The 21072-nt window shown below is 42.1% G+C and overlaps 1 pseudogene; it reads left to right on the forward strand.

Annotated features, from left to right (window-relative positions):
* The first annotated feature begins 97 nt into the window (after positions 1-97).
* On the forward strand, positions 98-14285 carry LOC109681232 (large ribosomal subunit protein uL3-like; annotated as a pseudogene).
* Positions 14286-21072: the final 6787 nt, after the last annotated feature.

Genomic DNA, 21072 nt, shown 5'->3' on the forward strand with positions numbered 1-21072 from the left:
GCACCGCCGATCCGGGTGCATCACAGTTCCTCGAAGCGTGGAGCCCCTTAAGGCTCTGCGGAGCGAATTAGCCCCCCCAACCCCCCCCATTCGCTGGATGCCCAGGGAGTGGGTTCCACTTGGCAGGGATTATTTCAAACAGCAACCAGCAGTTCACATGACATCCGACACCCTCAGCCCAGCCCGTCAGAGGCGAAACAGGTGAGTTGTAAGGTAAACTGTATTATATGCAAAACAAACATTGAATAAAAAATAAGGGTGGGGTGGGATGCGGTCATCTGACCACAGAGTAACCGGGCTTGTTACTGGGAAGGGTTTTACTTTCCCCTCCACTTTTCCTAATTGTGTAGAATTGTCCAGTGCCCGCTAGAGGTCACCATAAAAAAGTCATTTTGCTCTGGTCCTAGTGGTGAATTCCTACTGAAAAGGCAGGCGCCCGAAAATTGGAGTGCTATCTCTGACAAAGTCACTCTGGGTGGTTCTTAATGAAAATCTCTGTAAGTTGTTTATCTCTCGACTTGGGTAATTTATCTTAAAAGCACTTAATGTGATTAAAAGCTCAAAAAGAAGAGTTGTTTATCTGCTAAATAGCAACTAAAACAAGGAAAACATCCTGAAGGGAGTGAATTCAAAACAGAATGAAAGGAGGTGATGGCCCTGAGTTGGCAGAGAGAAAAGAGCAAAGGATTCCAAGTAGCAGAATCCCAGATGTGGAGGATTAACGTCTGTAAAGAAAGCATTTGCCTGGCTGAAACAATGGGCGCTCCATTGCAGTATGTAGATTTCATCCTGTGAGCAATGGGCTCCCTGAAGCTTTAATAACAAATAGCTTGATGAAAGCTTTATGTCAGGAAGATGCCTTGCCCAGTGGCTTGTTCTAAGGAAAAGGCCCTTTCAGGCAGCCAGGAGTGGAAACCCCACCCCACTCAGTAATGAGAAACACTGACCAAGGACTTAACAGGTCTTGATAATGGATTTGCCATAGGACAGAGCATGAAGTAAACGTTGCAGGTGTCAGCCAGAGAGATGAGCCAATTCATCAGGAAGTTGTTAAAAATACTTTGTGAAAGTATCACAAGCACCAGAAGATGGAATAACCATTGTGTTGGTTATCTGCTTTAACATTACCATGTTTATTTCCGGTGCTGTATATCCAAAATCCCTTTATAGTCTCTTGATTGAAGCAGTTGAAGAAATACCTAATTTTAAATTAAATTTAAGCTTAGAAAATAAATTGATTTGGTGACAATGCAATTTGTGTCTCCTAAGTATATTTTCATAAAATTTCTTAGATAGGTTTAAATCATTTCAGTTGTTTCAAAAATAATATTCTCATTGGATTTTAGTATCATTCCCTCTGCTGCAGCAGCAATACCCAAATCATTTTCTTAAACAAAGAATACAGAAAGATGAAGAAATGATTGGCTTCTCTCAATATAATCTGGTTTAAAAAGCATTCTTGAAAACAATTCTATTCTGTTGTACTTTGAGATTATGTTGGGAATTATTACATATAAATTCTCTTCTGGGTTGCCAGTGATACTTAGGGTCTTCGTATGTAAATCTCTAGAATGCATTAAAATTTAAAGGCATTCAGGCAGAATTTTAGGGCTCAAAAGAACCTAGAGGTTTTCTAGTCCAGTTTATCAGCCCATTTTAGAGAGGAGTAGCACAGCTTCAGGATGTGGCAGGACCTTGCTCGAGATTCCCCAGCACCAGCATGACAGGAACAAGGCCGGAACCAGGTCTTCTCATCCCAATGAAGATCACTTCATCTCCAGGGTCTGGATTACCCTCATCACCTTCTACCCCAGCTTTCTGCACTCCTGCCCTTTCCTACCTCTGTGACTCCTGTACAGCCCTACCACACAGTGCTTCCCTCCATCCATTTTCATCAAGGAATCCCCAGTTCAAAACTCAAAAGGAGAGCTGGTGGAGTGGTTCAAGTGGTAGAGCATCTGCCTAGCAAGCCTGAGGCCCTAAATTCAAACCTCAGTGCTGCCAAAAAAAAAACCCTAAAAGACTATGTAAATCTAGAGAATTACAAATTGTCCTTGTAATAAAGTCCAAATGGGATGTTAAGACCTTCCCTATATTCAAACATGGCTGCATGACTTGTTTGCTGAGTGACTGGAACAAGCTCCTTAACCTTCTGAGCCTCAGTTTTTCATTCATAAAGTGAAGATAATGATACCTCCATTCAAAGGAATGATACAAGTATTAAATGAGTAGCTCGGTACATGATACTGGAAAATCTGTACTTCATGTATGCTTCTGTTATTCTAAACAAGCCATGCTTTTTTCTGTCCTAGGTTCTAAATAAATACAAATTGCATAAGTAAATTGATTCATCTAAAAATGGGACCAACCACAAATAAGTAACCCGGGACATCAAAAATTAATTGAAGAGTCGTGACCCTTATAGTGCTAGCTCTAGGCCGAACATGAATTCCTCTGTTGCTCTGCCCTGCATGATTGGATATGTTCAGGAACTCTGAACATGCTGCTGCCCAAAGCTTCAGATATTCTGTGACCACTCCTGTTCTAAACAGCTTGCTTATCAGCCTGCTTCTAAAAGCCCTTTCTCTGCCATTAATTCATATTTCCAAGTATTTGTGTTTACATCAGTTTATCTCTCAGCCTATGCAGAATCAGTAGATTCTTTTAAAAGGCAGCTCCTAGTAGCCTTTTATGAGGCTCTATGGCCTGGCCCACTGTGCATAGTTCCATCTTGTATGAGGTAAAGCTGTAACTGTGAGATAATCCCAAAGTCCACTCTCCTGTAAAGAATTCTAACTTGAGCCAGTGCCATGGTACACATCTATAATCCCAGCAATTTAGGAGGTAGAGGCAGGAAGACTGAATTTGAGACCAGCCCAGGAAAAGTTCGCAAGTTCCTACCTCAAAAACTAAAATATAAACAGAAGGGTCTGGGAATGTGACTCAAGAGAAGCCCTGGGTTTAATCCCCAGTGGTGCCAGAAAAAAAATGTTATTTGAGCCCAGCATGTGGCACATGTCTGTAGTCCCAGCCATTTGGAAGGCTGAGGCAAGAGTTGAACACCAGATTGGGCCACATAGCAAGACCCCATGTCCAAAAAAAAGAAAGAAAAAATAATTATAATTTGGGAACGTATTAGAACAAACTTTCAGCTATGCAAAATGAATTAAGTTCTGGAGATCTACTGTACATCCTAGTATCTGTATTAATACCTTGTGTGTGTGTGTGTGTATAGTATATGCACATATATCTGGGGGTGGGGGGGTACTAGGATTTTCAACTTGCTAGGCAAGTACTCTACACCTTGAGCCCCACCACTAGCCTTTTTTGCTTTAGTTTTAGATAGGGTCTCATGCTTTTATCTGGGGCTGGCCTTGGACCCCTATCCTCCAACTTCCCTCATAGCTGGAAATACAGACACACAGAACCACGCTTGGCCCACTCTATAGTATATTTTTAAATTTGCCAAGAGGGTGGATCTTCTGTTAAGTGTTCTTGTCATCACCATCATCATATATAAAGGAGGCAGGCATGAAAAAGAAGAAAACAAGAAAAAGGAACTAAAAGGAGCTAGGCATGCCGGTGGCTCACACCTGTAATCATAGCTACTCAGGAGGCAGAAATCAAGAGGATTGCAGTTCGAAGCCAGCCTGGGCACATAGTTTGCGAGACCCTGTATTGAAAAACCCTTCACAAAAATAGGGCTGGTGGAGTGGCTCAAGGTGAAGGCCCCAGTACCACACACACACACAAAAAAAGAAACTAAAGGGAAAAAATAAGGCAGGCACTAACTTTTGGAAATAATGTATACATTTATGGCATAAATTATGGTGATGGCTTAATAGACATGTGCTTATCTCCAAAGTCTTCCAACTGAATATATTAGATGTATATTTATATTAGATGTATATTTATATTCCAATCATACCTTAGTAAAGTGGATTTAAAACTGTACCAAAGGGCTGGAGGCATGGCTCAAGCCATAGAATGCCTACTTTGCAAATGTGAAGCCCTGAGTTCAAACTCCAGTACCACCAAAAGTAAATAAACAAAAACTTTAAAATGTCCAAGACTGAAATAAATCTATTTAGGGCTGGCAGAGTGGCTCAGGTGGTAGAGCACCTGCCCAGAAGCATGAAGCCCTGAGTTCAAACCCTAGTGCTGCAAAACAATGTGTGTGTGTGTGTGTGTGTGTGTGTGTGTGTGTGTGTGTGTGTGTAGAGGAGGAGCATACCTTTACCCTCGAATGCTGTTTGTCTAGTGTCCTGCAAATTAGGCTGACAAAGACAGATTGATAAGAGAAATACAGTACTTGGGACTTATATAGCATCTTAACAAAGAACAATAAATTTGTAGAGAAGTACAAGACAAAGGAAAGGGATTTAGGCTTTTAGGGGTGGCCAACTATAGGCAGGTAAATATACGGGGGAAACTATCAGAAGGTAAGGGTAAGCTGTGTTGTACAGATTCCTCTGGAACCATCTCTAGGCAGATGAGAGTCTAGGATGTCTCTTTGATTAAGGATCTTCTGGGTAGAGAAGGGGAAGAAGTCGAGTTTTTCCAGGTGTCTGCTTCTCATGTGCCTTCAACTCAAAATAATGCAAAGTGGCATATTTTGGAGTGGTATATTCTCACCCATACATGTGGCACAGTAGCCATTATTGCATCACCACCCAAGACACTCCTAGTGCTGTCTTCATTACATTAACTACCTTCTGAGCCATACTGGCACACAGAGACCACATTCTTAGAGAAGCCACCAGAGGGATGAGTCACCCCCATCTCTCATCAGTGTATACTTTTTTTCTCCACTCCAGGACACTTCATGCTTTTAGGGAGGTAGAAGGAGCACTCAGCCTTGAATTTCCAGCTTTGAGAAGGACACTGTATAATCATAACAGCAAAAACGTGTGATGCCATTGCAGAACAGCCCTCTTCTTCATCTTCACCTGGACCTCACTCTGCCCTTCTCCTGTGGGACAGAATGGCCCTCCCCCCCAGTCCATGTTCTTCACTCCATCTAATGACTAAGCCCTTTCTAGATGACACTATGCACTCAGCTTTATACAAAAATACTCTTGTTGTTATTCTCATTTTACAGATGAGGAGGTGAGCCTTCAAAGGGTAGGTGACTTGCCCAAGGTCCCACAGCTAGCTAGTAAGTGCTACAACCCAGTTCTGAAACCACGACTCTGCAGGCTGTCCTGCCTCATATGCCAGCTCATCACCAACCCTCCTCTCTACCAAGCAGCAAACACCCCTGGGAAGGAAGAACAAGTTAGGTGATGCCAGAGGAAACAATCAGACAAATCTAAAATGCAACTCATTATACAAGATAACTCAACTTCAAAAAGTCACTTTCACATCCTATAATATTTAAGAATGAAATGATAGAATGTCTGATATTTGCTTCAAAATAATCAAGGTTTGAACTGGAGGAGTGGCTCAAGTGGTGAAGTGCTTGCCTAACAAGCATGAGGCCCTGGTTCAAACACCAGTGCCACCAAAAAATAAATAAATAATCAAGGTTCAAACTGGGGTGTACTTCAGTGGAACCCCACTTGCTGAGCATGCAAAAGGCCATGGGTTTGATTCCTAGACCACCACCAGTAATAATAATGATAATAGCAGCAATAATAATTAAGGTGCAGATGGATGGTAGAAAACAAGATTGGCCACAATACCAGGCACTGGTGACTCACACCTGTAATCCTAGCTACTTGGGAGGCTGAGATCAGGAGGATCGAGATTTGGGGCTAGCCCAGGAAAATAGTATGAGATATCTAAAATAACCAGAGCAAAATGAACTGGAGGTATAGCTCAAGTGGCAGAGCACCTGCTTTGCAAGCATGAAGCCCTGAGTTCAAACTCCAGTTCCACCACAAAAAAAAAAAAAAGATTAGTTATTGTCAATAATTGTTGAAGCTGAGTGATCTCTTTAACCTCTCCAGTTTTGTATACATCTGAAATTGTCAGTTATAAAAAAGTAAAAATAAAATATTAAAACTGAACTTCACTTTAACTTCTTTTTTCTTTTTTGCTAGGCAGGCACTCTAACACTTGAGCCACTCTGCCACCCTGCTTATTTATTTTTGAATATTGAAAATTATTCCTTCAGACTGAACCTGAATGTATTCTTTCATAGCATTTATAATAGAGGGTCCCCTCCAAGTTCTTCAGAGTTCAAATAACTCTAATATATATGTGACCGTAGTTATTAAAATTTGAAAACCACATACCTAATGGTCCAGCAGTTTAACACCAAGAGTTTGTCCTATAGATACATAGTAATTACATATTTCACAAGGACATACCTTTAAGGATCATTGCATATGTGTTTAATAGCAAAAGTCTGGAAACAGTTGGCTCAGACCCGTAACCCTAGCTACTCAGGAGGCAGAGATCAGGAAAATCTCGGTTTAAAGCCAGCCCAAGCAAATAGTTCTCAAGACCCTATCTCAAAAAAACCCATCACACACACAAAAAGGGCTGGTGGAGTATCTCAAGGTGTAGGCCCTTAGTTCAAACTCCATTACCAAAAAACAGAAGAAAAAAAAAAAGTCTCGAAATAACCTAAATGTCCATAGTTAGGAGACCGGTCATTAAATATGGTGCATCCATAAACCTGACGCTGTCCATAGGTTCTCATCGAGCCATTTCTGAGCCAGATTGCTAAACAAAGAGCTTAGGGCCTGAGCTGTGGGCTCAATTATTACCTCTTAATATTTAAATAATAATAAAAAGTTGTGCATGGTGATACACGTCTGCAATCCCAGCCACTTGGAAGGCAGAGGCAGGACAGGAAGATTCAAGGTTCAAGGCCAACCTGAGGGGAGAAAAGACCAACTCCAGCAACATTTTGAGACCCCATCTCAGGTGGGGGGGGCGGAGACCAATGGTGGATGGTGACGTTTCTGAAAATACATTTACTGCGTTTACTGGCAGTTGTTCTTACTCAAGAGACTGGGAAGTTTAGAGTAGACATGAGACCTACTTGTTATTGGTTATTGTATGCCTTTTTCCCTTTTTTTTAACCATATGCAAGAATTTTTAAAATTTTTTTTGGTGGTACTGGGTTTGAGCTTGGTTTTGTATTTGCTAGGTAGATACTCTAACACTTAAGCCCCTTATATTTTTAAACAATAAACTAGTTTAAAAAAATCTCAGCACATATCTTTCTACACAATTACTTTTTTCTTCAGGTGCATTCTCTTATTTTTTTATTTTCCTTTTCAATGCTGGGCATTGAACCCAGGACCTCGGACATAGTAGACAAGTGTTCTACCACTGACCTACATCCCCAGCCTTGCTGTGTCCTCCATCCTGCTCTGCTCAGTTCCATCTGGAGCCTTGGAACCTGCTGCTTCCTCTGCCTGGGACACACTGCCCAAGAGCACATGTGGCTGATGTCAAATGTCAGTTCGAACATCCCTTCCTCAAAGAAGCCTTTCCTGATCACCCATTCTAGCATAACCCTATGAAAAAAAAATCTAACTTGTCCAAACTCATGGAATGTCCTACTTTGAATGGTTTGGTTATGATACAGTTCCTCAGCTGTAACACAGATGTCCTGATCTGGGATGGGATGCTGGTTATGCGGGAGGCTATGCATATGTGGGGCAGGGAGCATCTGGAATATCTCTGGACCTTCCTCTCAGTCTTGCTGCAAACATGAAACTGCTCTAAAAATAAAGTTAATTTTTTTAAAAACATCATCTTGCTCAGTCACCTGTCACTTATTTAATATCTGTCTCCCCACCAGACTTCTGACTTTCTTTGAAAGCAGGGATCCTGGGGCCAGTTCATTCCCCATGGCAGCTTCTAGAACATGCCTGGCTCTTTATCAAAGCTCAATAATAATTTGTCGAGTGCAGGAATAAATGACTATTAGTGTTGATGCTGATTTAAATACTGTTCTCAGAGTGCTAAACTGGCAGTATTCTTATGTACATAAAGCAAGGCTGGACTCGACCAACTGGGGAAATTGAGGCTTTTTTTCTGAAAAACTACTTCATTTTTGGCATATTGGTGAAGATCTTGGCACTGCTTTTCCTCTGTGCCTGCGGTGTCTGCCAGCCTCTGGCATTCAAAGAACTGCAGAAGCCCTTGCTCATTTAGCAGGCCCCTGCCCTGGGCCATTGAGTTCCCCTGTCATTGCCTACCAAGCAGACGCTCTCATCAGAAAAGTTCTTGCGATCAGTTGCAGTTGTGTCTGAGTCCCACCCCCCCCACCTACACTGCTCCCGGGGAAGAAGTTCATAGCAGACCAGAGTTGCAAGGCAGAACAGGCATCCACAACTGAATTGAACACTTCAAATGGGCAAATTGTACATTATATCTTAATAAAGCTGTTACATTAAAAATATTTTTTTGAAGCCAGGCACCAGGGGCTCACTTCTGTAATCCTGGCTATTTGGGAGGCTAAGATTGGAAGGATCTCAGTTTGAGGGGCAGCCCAGGCAAATAGTTCATGAGACCTTATCTCCAAAAATAACCAGAGCAAAATGGATTGGAGTCATGGCTCAAGTTGTAGAGCACTTGCTTGGAAAGTATGAAGTCCTGAGTTCAAACCTCAGTCCAACCAAAAAAAAAAAAGAGAAGAGTGTGCTGATGCACATATATAATTCCAGCACTTGGGAAGCTGAGGCAGGAAGATTGTGAGTTTGAAGCCAGCTTGGGATACACTGTGAAACTGTCTCAAAAAACCAAAAACAAAAACTGAGTGTCAAAAAGAATTGGATGTGTATTTAGGAACAATAAGAAACATAAAAAGAAATATTACCCTGGTGGTAGATTAACCTCTCAGAAACCCAACCACCTAACTGGGTGCTCAGGTTCCAGGGGAAGCACCTTGAGTCCAGACAGGAAGTGAGAAAGCTTGGTAGGGAGACAGGAGTTCCCCAGTCTGTGCCTTAGCACATCACAGCATATTCAAACAGCCTGAGCAAGGAGTCTACTCAGTAGGAAAATCGAACACATTTTCAAGATGAATGAAAGTTCCCCACTGTGTTCTATCCATTCTGCAAAGAGGAGAGCTGCCTTTACCAACATTAATGAACCAAAATTAACTAGTTTAGGAGTCAGCTTTCAAAAACACCTGCTGTTCTTATGCTTTTGTCCCTCCAACAATCTATTTGCACTCTCTCAATCAAAGTCTTCCTCCCCTATGCCCAGTGCTATTATTTCTGCCTCAGAGGAAAGATTGGGGCTGGAGCTGACTGAAGGAAAGCGTATGGCATTCCTGGAAATGATCTTCCCATTGTAGGCACAACCAAAATAGCATCAGCTCCATGCTTAATAATTGATATGCTCTTCAATGGCAATTGCATTTTTCTCCAAGGTGTAGGATTTAAAATACTATTTTTATGGCATTGGATTTAAGAAGGTTCAGTTCTTAACTGGAGATAAATCACCCAGTTCTGGTATTCATGATCCCATCAGCCTTCTATGTCAAAAAAACTTCAGCCATTTGTCTTATTTACACTGTGTGCCTGTGTCTCATAACTTAGCAAAAAATAATAACACTCTGTGAAAAGGTGGGAATTACAGCCATTTTGTTTTGTTTTGTTTTGTTTTGTTTTGAGATGGGAACAGAGCTATTCTGCTCAGGATGGCCTTGAACTCCTGGTCCAAGCAATTCTCCTGCTTCAATCTTCTCAGTAACTGGGACTACAGGTGCACACCACCACTTCTGGCTGACTTGCAGTTTTTAAAGGTGACTTGGAGAGAATGCAGTAAGGTTGGTGTAAGCCTGTCCCAGGGCTGGGTCAGTGAATAAAGCTTATGGCTTAGCAAAAATATGATGAAATGTGTACCCTCTATAGAGGGTTTCAGGATTTCTCTTCCAGGGCTGTGACTCCATGCAGCTGTGTGTCTCAGTAGCATCAAATCCTATCCCCAAATAGCACCTTTCTCTGGCTGCAGGAGCCTGCTCTCTGCTTAACATTTGCTAGGACTTCAGGTCTTCAGAGTAGGATTTTTCCCTTCCAAAGCAAAGTAATCACAAACAAAAATCTTTGTACCAAAGGACATGGATCAGCTTTTTATACCCTTTCACAAACGTCTATTGTGATGGATGAAACTGCAAGAACAATTAGAGCAAATGTCAGTGTAAATCTCCTAAGAAAGAAGAAAATAGGCTTACCAAACTTTCTTTCAGGATGGCATGCATTCCCTCCTCTAGGTACAAGTGTATTTAACTTGGACAGTGTCAGGAGATTAGCAAGCACTCAACACACTCAAAGGCTGCACCAGTGGTCCATCTCAATAGCAGCAGCTACTTCTAGAAAGAGAAACTGTATATAGCTTCCATTGAATCAGCATTAGTCAAGAGTTTCAATTTATAGTTCATTGTGCTATCACCCTAGTAACCAACTCAGTAGTGATATTTATATTCTCTATAGATTAGATGTTACTGAAACATCCCCCTTACGAGACCCTTAAGGAAACTCCAAGTTTAAAGATGCCAATTAAAACCATTAATTTTCCTGGACTCTGAAAATGGGAGGTATGTAAGTAATATTGCCACCTTATTTGAATCAGTCCCCTAGAAGAATGTTCACTCTGCCCTACTTTTACTAACTCACTACATCATCCAGGAATAGGAGAGACTGCACTTTCCAGCTACCCCTTCTGTAAACAACTCATTTTATCTTTGCCTTGGCCAGGCCCTCATTACATGTTTAAGGTACTTTGGGGATAAAATGAGAATGACCTGAGATACCTGATCATTGTTCAGGATTTGAGAAAGGATCAGGCCATCACTGAGCTAGGGTCAGTCAATCTCAGTTTAATAAATGCCCTTAGAACTGAATATCTCAGGGCCTGAAATGAATCTTCTTGTGTGGAAAACACCACCCCCCCCCCTCAAATCAGAGCCTCTGCCTTGCTTGTCACATACACCTTTCTAGGTGAGCAAAAGCTCTACACACTAAAAAAAAAGGGAGGGTAGGGTGGGGATGGTAGATACCATAGAACAGAGGTCAGCAAACTATGACCTGTTTTTATTTTCTTTCTTTTTCTTTTTTATTTTTTTCAGTGCTGGGGATTGAAGCCAGGGCTTCACACATGCTAAATACATTCTTTACAAGTGAGCTACAGGTCCAAGCCCCCATGACCTGTTCGTTATAAATGGGGGTTTTTGTTTATTTTTGTTTGTTTGTTTATTTGTTTTATTGAGACAGAGTCTTAGTAGGTAGCCCAGGCTGGCCTTGAACTAAAGATCTTCCTGCCTTAGCCTCTGGAGTGCTGGGATTATAGGTGGGAGCCACCACATCCATCTCTAGAAATGGGTTTTCATGAATGAAGTTCCTTTACAAATGTCTGTGGTGATGCACACTACAAAGGTGGAACTGGGTGGTTATGACAAAGGCCTTCAAATGTGTGGCTCTCAAATCCTAAAATATTTACTATCTGGCCCTTTGTGGGGGAGGGGAAGAGCTGATTCCATCTTTGGAAGAAAATGAGGGCGTATATATTTTTAATATAATGACTTCCTGTATGGGGGTGGAGGGACAAAGAACCTTCCTGAGCCGGCCACTAGGAGGCGTGGGAGGAGCTATGACAATACCAGGAAGTTAAGGTGGTGGCTCTTGAGGCCGCCTGGCAAGAGACCCAGCCCCACGAAAGGGCATAACCAGGCTCATCAGGATCCTCAGATGTACTCTTGGGACAGCCATATAGGACAGAAGACAGGACCGAGAATGAGGAATACCAAAAGGAGCATTTAGGAAATTAAGCCCAACTGAACTGGAGCCCAAAGGATGGGTGCCAGGTCAGTGAATGGGAGTGAGGAAGAACCTGAGAGGGTAGGAGAAGGCCCTAGAAGGATTTCAGACTGCCATGAGACCCAGAAATACGGCCCCTCTTCCACTTCAGGCTGAGAGACAGGAGTGAGAATGAGGAATTTCAGATCTGCAATCGGAAAAGTATTTGCTCAGGCTGACCTCAAATGCCGTTCTCCCAATCTCAGCCTCCCAAGTAGCTAGGATTGCAGCCATGAGCTCACATCTGGGTTTTAGGGTGGCAGCAGTAGAGATAAATTATAAAAAGCACCAGAAATGACCCAAACATTGTGTGCACATATGAATTAAAAAAAAAAAAAAAAGCACCAGAAATACTGTTTCTTTTTTGTTTGATCCAGGCTTTTTATAAAGCACAGAAAATGTATGTATCTTCATGAAACTCAAGCATTTTCTTTTTTTTTTATGGTACTGGAGCTTGAAATCAGGGCCTACATCTTGAGCCACTCCCCCAGCCCTTTTTTTTGTGATGAATTTTTTTTCAAGATAGGGTCTCCCAAACTATTCACCCAGGCTGGCTTCAAACCACAATCCTCCTGATTTCTTCCTTCTGAATAGCTAGGATTATAGGCATGAGCCACCAGTGCCTGGCCTCAAGAGTGTTCTGGTTTAGGGTCCTAGCCCAACCCAGTTCCTTGGGTGTCCAGGAGACTGTCTTCTTTCCAACAGTGCTTTTACAGAATTGTCATATTTACAGCTCTACAATCTCAAGGGAAATGTTAGAATTTTTATTTTATAAAATGGGCATACCTTTACATTAAAGAGAGAAGGAAATGGCCACAAAAGCTTAAGTCTAGACTCAAAATAGTGAATACTTTGAGAAAGCTTGTGGCAACAACCTATGGATTTTAGTTTAGCCAAAGCCTAATTAGGCAGCTTTAAATATAGAGAGAATGCAAAGAAAGAGAATGACTTTTAAAGTATACAATGAAATTAGGTCACATGTGGCTATAACCCCAGCACTAGAGAGACTGAGGTATGGGATCTCAAGTTTGAGGTCAGCTGGAGCTACATAGGAAGTTCCAAGTCAGCCTGAGCTACACAATAAGACTCTGTATAAAAAAAAAAAGAAAGAAAGAAAGAAAGAAATTAGGAAGCCAAAATAAAAACTAATATAGACCTATGCAAAAGATTAGAACACTTTACCTTAGTCCAGGAAATAACAAAGGATGAAAATACAGTTGAACTGGACTGTAGGGTTTCGGTAGTACCATGTCTCTCATTCTCTGCTCCCAGACATGGGTCCTTCAGCTTTTTGCCTCAGAAGCATAGCATAGCATAGCAGCAGACATTGTGAGAAAAGCTTCCCTAAGGATGACCCTTCCAAGCCTGTCCTCACATCCTTTCTGGGCTACAAGGCTGGCATGACCCACGTGTGTGGGAAGATAATAGGCCAGGATCCAAGGTGACTAGGAGGAGGTAGAGGCTGTGACCACTGTGGAGAAGCTGCCTATGGTGTTTGTAGGAATTGTGGATTCTGTAGAAATCCCTCAACGCCTCTGGATCCTCAAGACTATCTTTACTGAGCCTATCAGTGATGAGTACAAAAGGTGCTTCTGTAAGAACTGACACAAATTGATTAAGAAGGCCTTCGCCAAGTACTACACAAAATGGCAGAATGACATGGGCAAGAAGCAACTGAAAAGGGACTTTAGCAGCATGAAGAAGTACTTCTAGGTCATCTGTATTGTCACCCACACCCAGATGTGCCTGTTTCCTTTCCACCAGAAGGCCCACCACATGGAGAGCCAGGTGAACACTGGCACTGTGGCCATGAAATTAGACTGGGTCCAGGAAAGGCTGAAGCAGTAGGTCTCCAATTGATGTCCTTAGGAGGACCAAGCGAAGGCTACAAAGGAGTCACCAGTTAGTTACTGGCATGCAAGAAACTGTCTCTCAGGATCCATGGAGGACTGTGCAAGGTTGCCTGTATTAAAGCACGGCATTCTGCCTAGGCAGCCTTGTTTACGGCACAGGCTAGGCAGAAAGGCTACCCTCACTGCACTGAGACCAAAGAAATGATCTACAGGATTGGCCAGGACTACCTTATCATAGATGGCAAGTTGACCAAGAACAGTGCCTTCACCCATTCTGACCTGTCTGACAAGAGCACCAATCAATGACTTTGTCATGCTGAAACAGTGTGGGGAGCACCAAGAAGTGGGTGCTGGGCTGGTGGACTGGCTCAAGAAGTAGAGTGCCTGCCTAGCAAGCATGAGGCCCTGAATTCAAGCCCCCATACTGAAAAAAAAAAAAATGTGGGTGCTAACACCACACAAGTTGTTGCTTGTGCAGACCAAGCAGCAGGCTCCGGAAAAGATCAACCTCAAGTTCATCCACACCACTTTCAAGTTTGGCTATTGCTGCTTCCAGACTATGGAGAAGAAAGCACTCATGGGAACATTTCAGAAAGACAAATTGCCAAGGAAGAAGCCACTTAGTGTCAGGAGCACATGGTACAGTCAGCAGGAGGGGAGGTCTTAATAAAATTTTTTGGTTTTATTTTCCAGTGGGGAAGGAGAGAAACTATAGTTGAGTTGAGAACACCTAGCTCCCAGATCTTGGTTTTAATACCATTCTCCAATAAAAAGAACCAGGGCTCTTTAAAGAAATAAATCCAGGACTGGGGTAGAAATATACAAGATGAACCTGGAGTATTTTACAATGCCAAAAAGTAAGGAAGTACTTAAAAAAAAATTGATTGGGGTATGCCAAAGCCAAAAGAGGAGCCAACTGAAATAGCTTCTACTGGCCAAAGCTATAACAACTTTGAGTAACAAAATAAAGTAGTATTGGGTTATTACCCAAAGTAAAAAATAAATATCCATGAGTCCATACTTACATAAAGAAATGACTGAAAGCTGACACTGACTCATGCCTGTAATCCTAGCTACTCAGGAGGCAGAGTGGTTCCAGGTATAGGCCCTGAGTTCAAAGCCCCAGCACTGAAAAAAAAATTGAATAAATAAACAAATGAATGAGAAAAGACAAATCTCTGGTGCAGAGTAATCATAATTTATATAGATATTTCACCCTCAAGGAGGTGGAGCCTAACTCCCCACTCCTTAAAGGTAGGTAGCTCATAGTGACTCCCTTCCAAAGAATACAGTACAGAAGGAGCTGGATGTGGTGGTATGTGCTTGTAATCCTGGCACTTGGGAAGCTGAGGCAGGAAGATTGCAAGACCAAGGCCAGCCTGGGCTACAGAACAAGACTTTATCTCAAAATACAAGTGTACTTTTTTTTTTTCTCCAGCCCTCAAGTGTGCTGTTGTTATTGTTTGTGGTGCTAAGGATCAATCCCTGGGCCTTATGCATGCAAACCATTCACTATGCCTCTGAGTTCCACCCTCATCCTTTTTCTTTTTCTTTTTTTTGGGGGGGCCTCATGCTCCCTAGGCAAGTGCTCCACAATTTGAGCCACTCTGCCAGCCTCTCTTTTCTCTGTTCTTTTTCCTTTTCTTTCCTCTTTTTTTTTATAAAGTATTTTTATTAACATAAAGTAGTATATAGAGAGTTTCATGACATTTCCATATATACATATATTGTACCCTTGTTCAGTTCATCCTCTCCATTATTTTCCCATTCCCCTTCCTAAAATGACTTCCATGAGAGGGCTCTACCAAGCGTCTGCCTAGCAAGCATGAGGCCCAGAGTTCAAACTCAGTGCTGCCAAAAAAAAAAAGAGAGAAAGAGAAAGAAAGAAGGAAACAAACAAACAAACAAAACCAGCAGGGCGCCAGTGACTCTTGCCTGTAATCCTAGCTACTCAGGAGGCAGAGATCAGGAAGATTGTGATTTGAAGTCAGCCCAGACAAATAGTTCCACAAGACCCTATCTTGAAAAACCCAGCACACACACACAAATGCTGATGGAGTGACTGAAGGTATAGGCCCTGAGTTCAAGCCCCAGTACCACCGGGAAATTTTTTAAAAAGAAAGAAAGAAAGAAGAAACTATCTGATATTTAAAAATAATACTTAGCCTGGAGGCCTGGCTTACGTGGTAGAGCGTCCCTAGCGAGCATGAGGCCCTGAGTTCAAACCCCAGCAAATAAATAAAGAGGCACCTGCAAACTCCAGGCCTGAAAGCCATGGTGAGAAGGACCCAATACTCCATGACCATACAATTGAATTACCAAAGCTGAAATCACCTGTGAGTCTCTAACCAGCTGAGGCATGGAAGCTGCTGCAGTCCAACTGCAACCTCTCCTTTGCCACAGAGAAAGAACTGCCCTGTCAGTGCCTTCCTGAGGAGCCAGAATACCCAGGAACTCTTGAGGAAATCTATAGCTAGGCAACCCCACCCAGTCCTGGAAGTCACTGCCCAGAACCAACAGGAATATCGCTGTGATACCCAGGGGTTCGTTCACCCAGAAATAACCCCAGAGAAAGTGGTGGTTGCTTTTCCTTAGAGTTGGTTGCTTGCCTCTCTGGGCAAAGCAGAGGTTCATGGCTCCAGCTGAGTTCCATAGTATGCCAGAGACATCCAGGGTCCTGCCAAAATGATTAACACATTTGCTGGAACTTCATCATCCCTGCCAACACTCATTGTGTTCTGCCATGTGAACCCAGACAAATAACAGGCATCCTGAGGGCAGCTGATTTCCTCCCTCATCTCTGGGTCCCCTGAAAGATGACCTGAGCTAGAATTTGTTTCTCAGATCTACCTATATCTGGACCACAATTTGCTTATTGTGTTGATTCTTCCATTCAGTAACATTCATTGAGAAATTGCTATGTGTGCCAGGCATTGTAGTATTAGTTGAGGATGGAACAATGAACAAAATCAATGAAGTTCTGTAGCTTTGGAGTTTATATTCCAATAGAGAAAGGAGATGGTGCATTGAAAAATAAATATAGGAAGGGGGGACGTAAGTAAAGGACCAGGATTATAGTTCAGTGGTAGAGCCCTTGTCTAGCATGTTCAAGACCCTAGGTTCAATGCTCAGGGTGTACACACACACACACACACACAACCCCAAAACAGTAGATATATACATTCTGCAAAATACCCAGGCACCCGTGACTCATACCTGTAATCCTAGCTACTCAGGAGGCAGAGATCTGGAAGACGAAGGTTCGAAGCCAACCCTGGGCAATCCTGAGACCCTATCTTGAAAAATCCCAATACAAAACAGGGCTGGTGGAGTGGCTCAAGTGGTGGAGTGCCTGTGTAGCAAGCATGAGGACCTGTGTTCAAGCCCCAGAGTAATGCCAAAAAAAAAACCTACCACAAACTCCTCAAAACTGAAGTAGGGGCTGAGGGTGCAGCTCAGTGGTAGGGAGAGTGCTTGTCATGCACAGGCAATGGGTTCAATCCCCAGCGTCAAAGGGCACAGGGGGGAAACCAATGAAAATTCACTAAATAAAACTACAGAGCTGGGGATGTTGTTGGGAGAGCACTCGTTTAGCTTGTGCCTGGCTACATTCCCAACCCCACAGACCATTTTGAACTAAAGATCAAAATGGAGTCATTCATGCTAACATTACCAAACTCAAATTAAGCTTCTCACCTTCTGAGATATCAGCCAAATTCTTCAATCACAGAAAAGATAAAAAAAAAAACACATGAGGAAAAAAAATTCCCAAACAGGCCAGTTTCAACCAGCGTGGTAATGAGGTTCCCTCTGTCTTTATCCTTATAAAAATGGTAACTGGATGTGAACTGACATTAACCAACAAGTTATCTTTCTATTGCTCCATTTCCCTGTCCACCATGCCTTACAAGGCAAGCAATTCTGAAATGACCAATACACTTTTTTCTGTTTCAGGGGTGTTTTGTGTGTGTGTGTGTGTGTTACTGGAATCAAACCCAGGGCCTTGTGTATGTAGGCAAGTGCTCTACCACCACTTTTCTGTTTTTGTTTCTGCTTTTTTCAGCCTTTTTCTATGTATAAAACCAAATTCCTTTGTTTGTTGGAACATTTATTCTATTTTATGGAATGGAGTGTTATCTAATTCTAGAATTAAAAATAGGGCTGGGGGCATGGCTCATGTGGTAGAGCAGCTGCCTAGCAAGCTTGAGGCTCTGAGTTCCTGAGTTCAAACCCCAGTACCACCAAAAAAAACCCCAAAAAAGTAGAATTAAAAATAAAACCAAGCTGGGTATGGTGGTACATTCCTTTAAATCCCAGCTATTTAAGAGAATTGTTTAAGCTAGGAGCTGGAAGCCAGCCTGGGTAACAGAGTAGGACTCCATCTCATAAATAAATAAGTAAATAAATAAATAAATATGTTTTTGTGGAATCCTCTCCTTTGATAGAGCCAAATTTTCAGTGGGAGTTTCTTATGCCCAAACACTATAATTATGTATTAAGAACATGTCCTTCTGATCTTGGTGGGGTGGTACATGCTTGTAATACCCAGCACTCAGAACCCAGTTGAGGTAGGAGGATCAGAAGTTCAAGTATAGTCTAGATTACATAGTGAGACCTTATATCAAAACCAAAATAAGCCAGGTGCCAGTGGTTCACTCCTGTAATCCTAGCTACTCAGGAGGCAGAGATCAGAAGGATCTTGGTTCAAAGCCAGTCCAGGCAAATAGTTCTCAAGACCCTGTCTCAAAACAACCCAACACAAAAAAAGACTGATGAAGCGGGTCAATTCAAACCTCAGCATAACAACAACAAAAAAACCAACTTGTCCTTCTATGATATAGCATGAAATTCCTCTGTAGTCTCTGGGTAGCACATCTTTGCAAAAGCTAAGAAAATTACCTATTTTTGTGTAAAAAAAAAAAAAAGCATAGCTTAGAAGGCTGAGGAAGGGAATCTTGAGTTTAAGGCCACCCTTAGATACCTAGTAAGTCTCAAAAAAAAAAAAAAAGACTGGGTATGGTGGCCTGTATCTGTTATCCCAGCTACTTGGGAAGCATAAATAGGAGTTCAGTCCAGGCCAGCCAAGGCATAAATTGGAGACCCTATTCAAAAAATATCGAAGGCAGCCGGGTGCTGGTGGCTCATGCTTGTAATCCTAGCTACTCAGGAGGCAAAGATCAGGAAGAGGGCAGTTTGAAGCCATCCCTGGGCAAATAGTTTACAAAACCCTGTCTTGAAAATACTCAACACACAAAAAAGTGCTAGCAGAGTCACTCAAGCAGTAGTGTACCTGCCTAGCAAGCATGAAGCCCTGAGTTCAAACTCAAGTACCACCAAAAAAAAAAAGCAGTGGAAGCACCAGGCATGATGATACATGCCAGTAATCCAAGCACCGAGAGGCTGAGGCAAAAGGATGGAGAGTTCAAGAACAGCCTAGACTACATAGTGAGTTCAAGGTCAACCTGAGTTGCCATGGAGACCCTGTCTAACAAACAAAGAGCACTGGAGCCATTTTAAAAATTAAATAGTTTTAGAACCTTAAGGTTTAAATAGATAAGAGACCTTGCTCAGTTGGAGGAAGAGAGCATGGAGAACACAAAGTTCTGCCCAATAGGCCTCCCCTTTGGTTCTCTTGCACCTCATTCTAGGGTCCCAAAGGACACCTACAATCTGGGAACTTCACAGGGCACTGATTGAAGACCACTGTTCTTTTTTTTTTTTTTTTTTTATTCATATGTGCATACAAGGCTTGGGTCATTTCTCCCCCCTGCCCCCACCCACCCACTCCACCCCCTCCCTCTCCCCCCTACCCCCTCAATACCCAGCAGAAACTATTTTGCCCTTATTTCTAATTTTGTTGTAGAGAGAGTATAAGCAATAATAGGAAGGAACAAGGGTTTTTGCTGGTTAGATAAGGATAGCTATACAGGGAGTTGACTCACATTAATTTCCTGTGCGGGTGTGTTACCTTCTAGGTTAATTCTTTTTGATCTCACCTTTTCTCTAGTTCCTGGTCCCCTTTTCCTATTGGCCTCAGTTGCTTTTAAGGTATCTGCTTTAGTTTCTCTGCGTTAAGGGCAACAAATGCTAACTAATTTTTTAGGTGTCTTACCTATCCTCACCCCTCCCTTGTGTGCTAAAGCTTTTATCATGTGCTCAAAGTCCAATCCCCTTGTTGTGTTTGCCCTTGATCTAATATCCACATATGAGGGAGAACATACGATTTTTGCTCTTTTGGGCCAGGCTAACCTCACTCAGAATGATGTTCTCCAATTCCATCCATTTACCAGCAAATGATAACATTTCGTTCTTCTTCATGGCTGCATAAAATTCCATTGTGTATAGATACCACATTTTCTTAATCCATTCGTCAGTAGTGGGGCATCTTGGCTGTCTCCATAACTTGGCTATTGTGAATAGTGCCGCAATAAACACGGGTATGCAGGTGCCTCTGGAGAAACCTGTGTCACAGTCTTTTGGGTATATCCCCAAGAGTGGTATTGCTGGATCAAATGGTAGATCAAAGTCTAGCTTTTTAAGTAGCCTCCAAATTTTTTTCCAGAGTGGTTGTACTAGTTTACATTCCCACCAACAGTGTAAGAGGGTTCCTTTTTCCCCGCATCCTCGCCAACACCTGTTGTTGGTGGTGTTGCTGATGATGGCTATTCTAACAGGGGTGAGGTGGAATCTTAGTGTGGTTTTAATTTGCATTTCCTTTATTGCTAGAGATGGTGAGCATTTTTTCACATGTTTTTTTGGCCATTTGAATTTCTTCTTTTGAGAAAGTTCTGTTTAGTTCACTTGCCCATTTCTTTATTGGTTCATTAGTTTTGGGAGAATTTAGTTTTTTAAGTTCCCTATATATTCTGGTTATCAGTCCTTGTCTGATGTATAGCTGGCAAATATTTTCTCCCACTCTTTGGGTGTTCTCTTCAGTTTAGAGACCATTTCTTTTGATGAACAGAAGCTTTTTAGTTTTATGAGGTCCCATTTATCTATGCTATCTCTTAGTTGCTGTGCTGCTGGGGTTTCATTGAGAAAGTTCTTACCTATACCTACTTCCTCCAGAGTATTTCCTACTCTTTCCTGTATCAACTTTAGAGTTTGAGGTCTGATATTAAGATCCTTGATCCATTTTGAGTTAATCTTGGTATAGGGTGATATACATGGATCTCGTTTCAGTTTTTTGCAGACTGCTAACCAGTTTTCCCAGCAGTTTTTGTTGAAGAGGCTGCTATTTCTCCATTGTATATTTTTAGCTCCTTTGTCAAAGACAAGTTGGTTATAGTTGTGTGGCTTCATATCTGGGTCCTCTATTCTGTTCCACTGGTCTTCATGTCTGTTTTTGTGCCAGTACCATGCTGTTTTTATTGTTTTTGCTTTGTAATATAGTTTGAAGTCAGGTATTGTGATACCTCCTGCATTGTTCTTTTGACTGAGTATTGCCTTGGCTA

This window comes from Castor canadensis, chromosome 12, assembly GCF_047511655.1.
Source record: "Castor canadensis chromosome 12, mCasCan1.hap1v2, whole genome shotgun sequence".
Classification (NCBI taxonomy): Eukaryota; Metazoa; Chordata; class Mammalia; order Rodentia; family Castoridae; genus Castor; species Castor canadensis.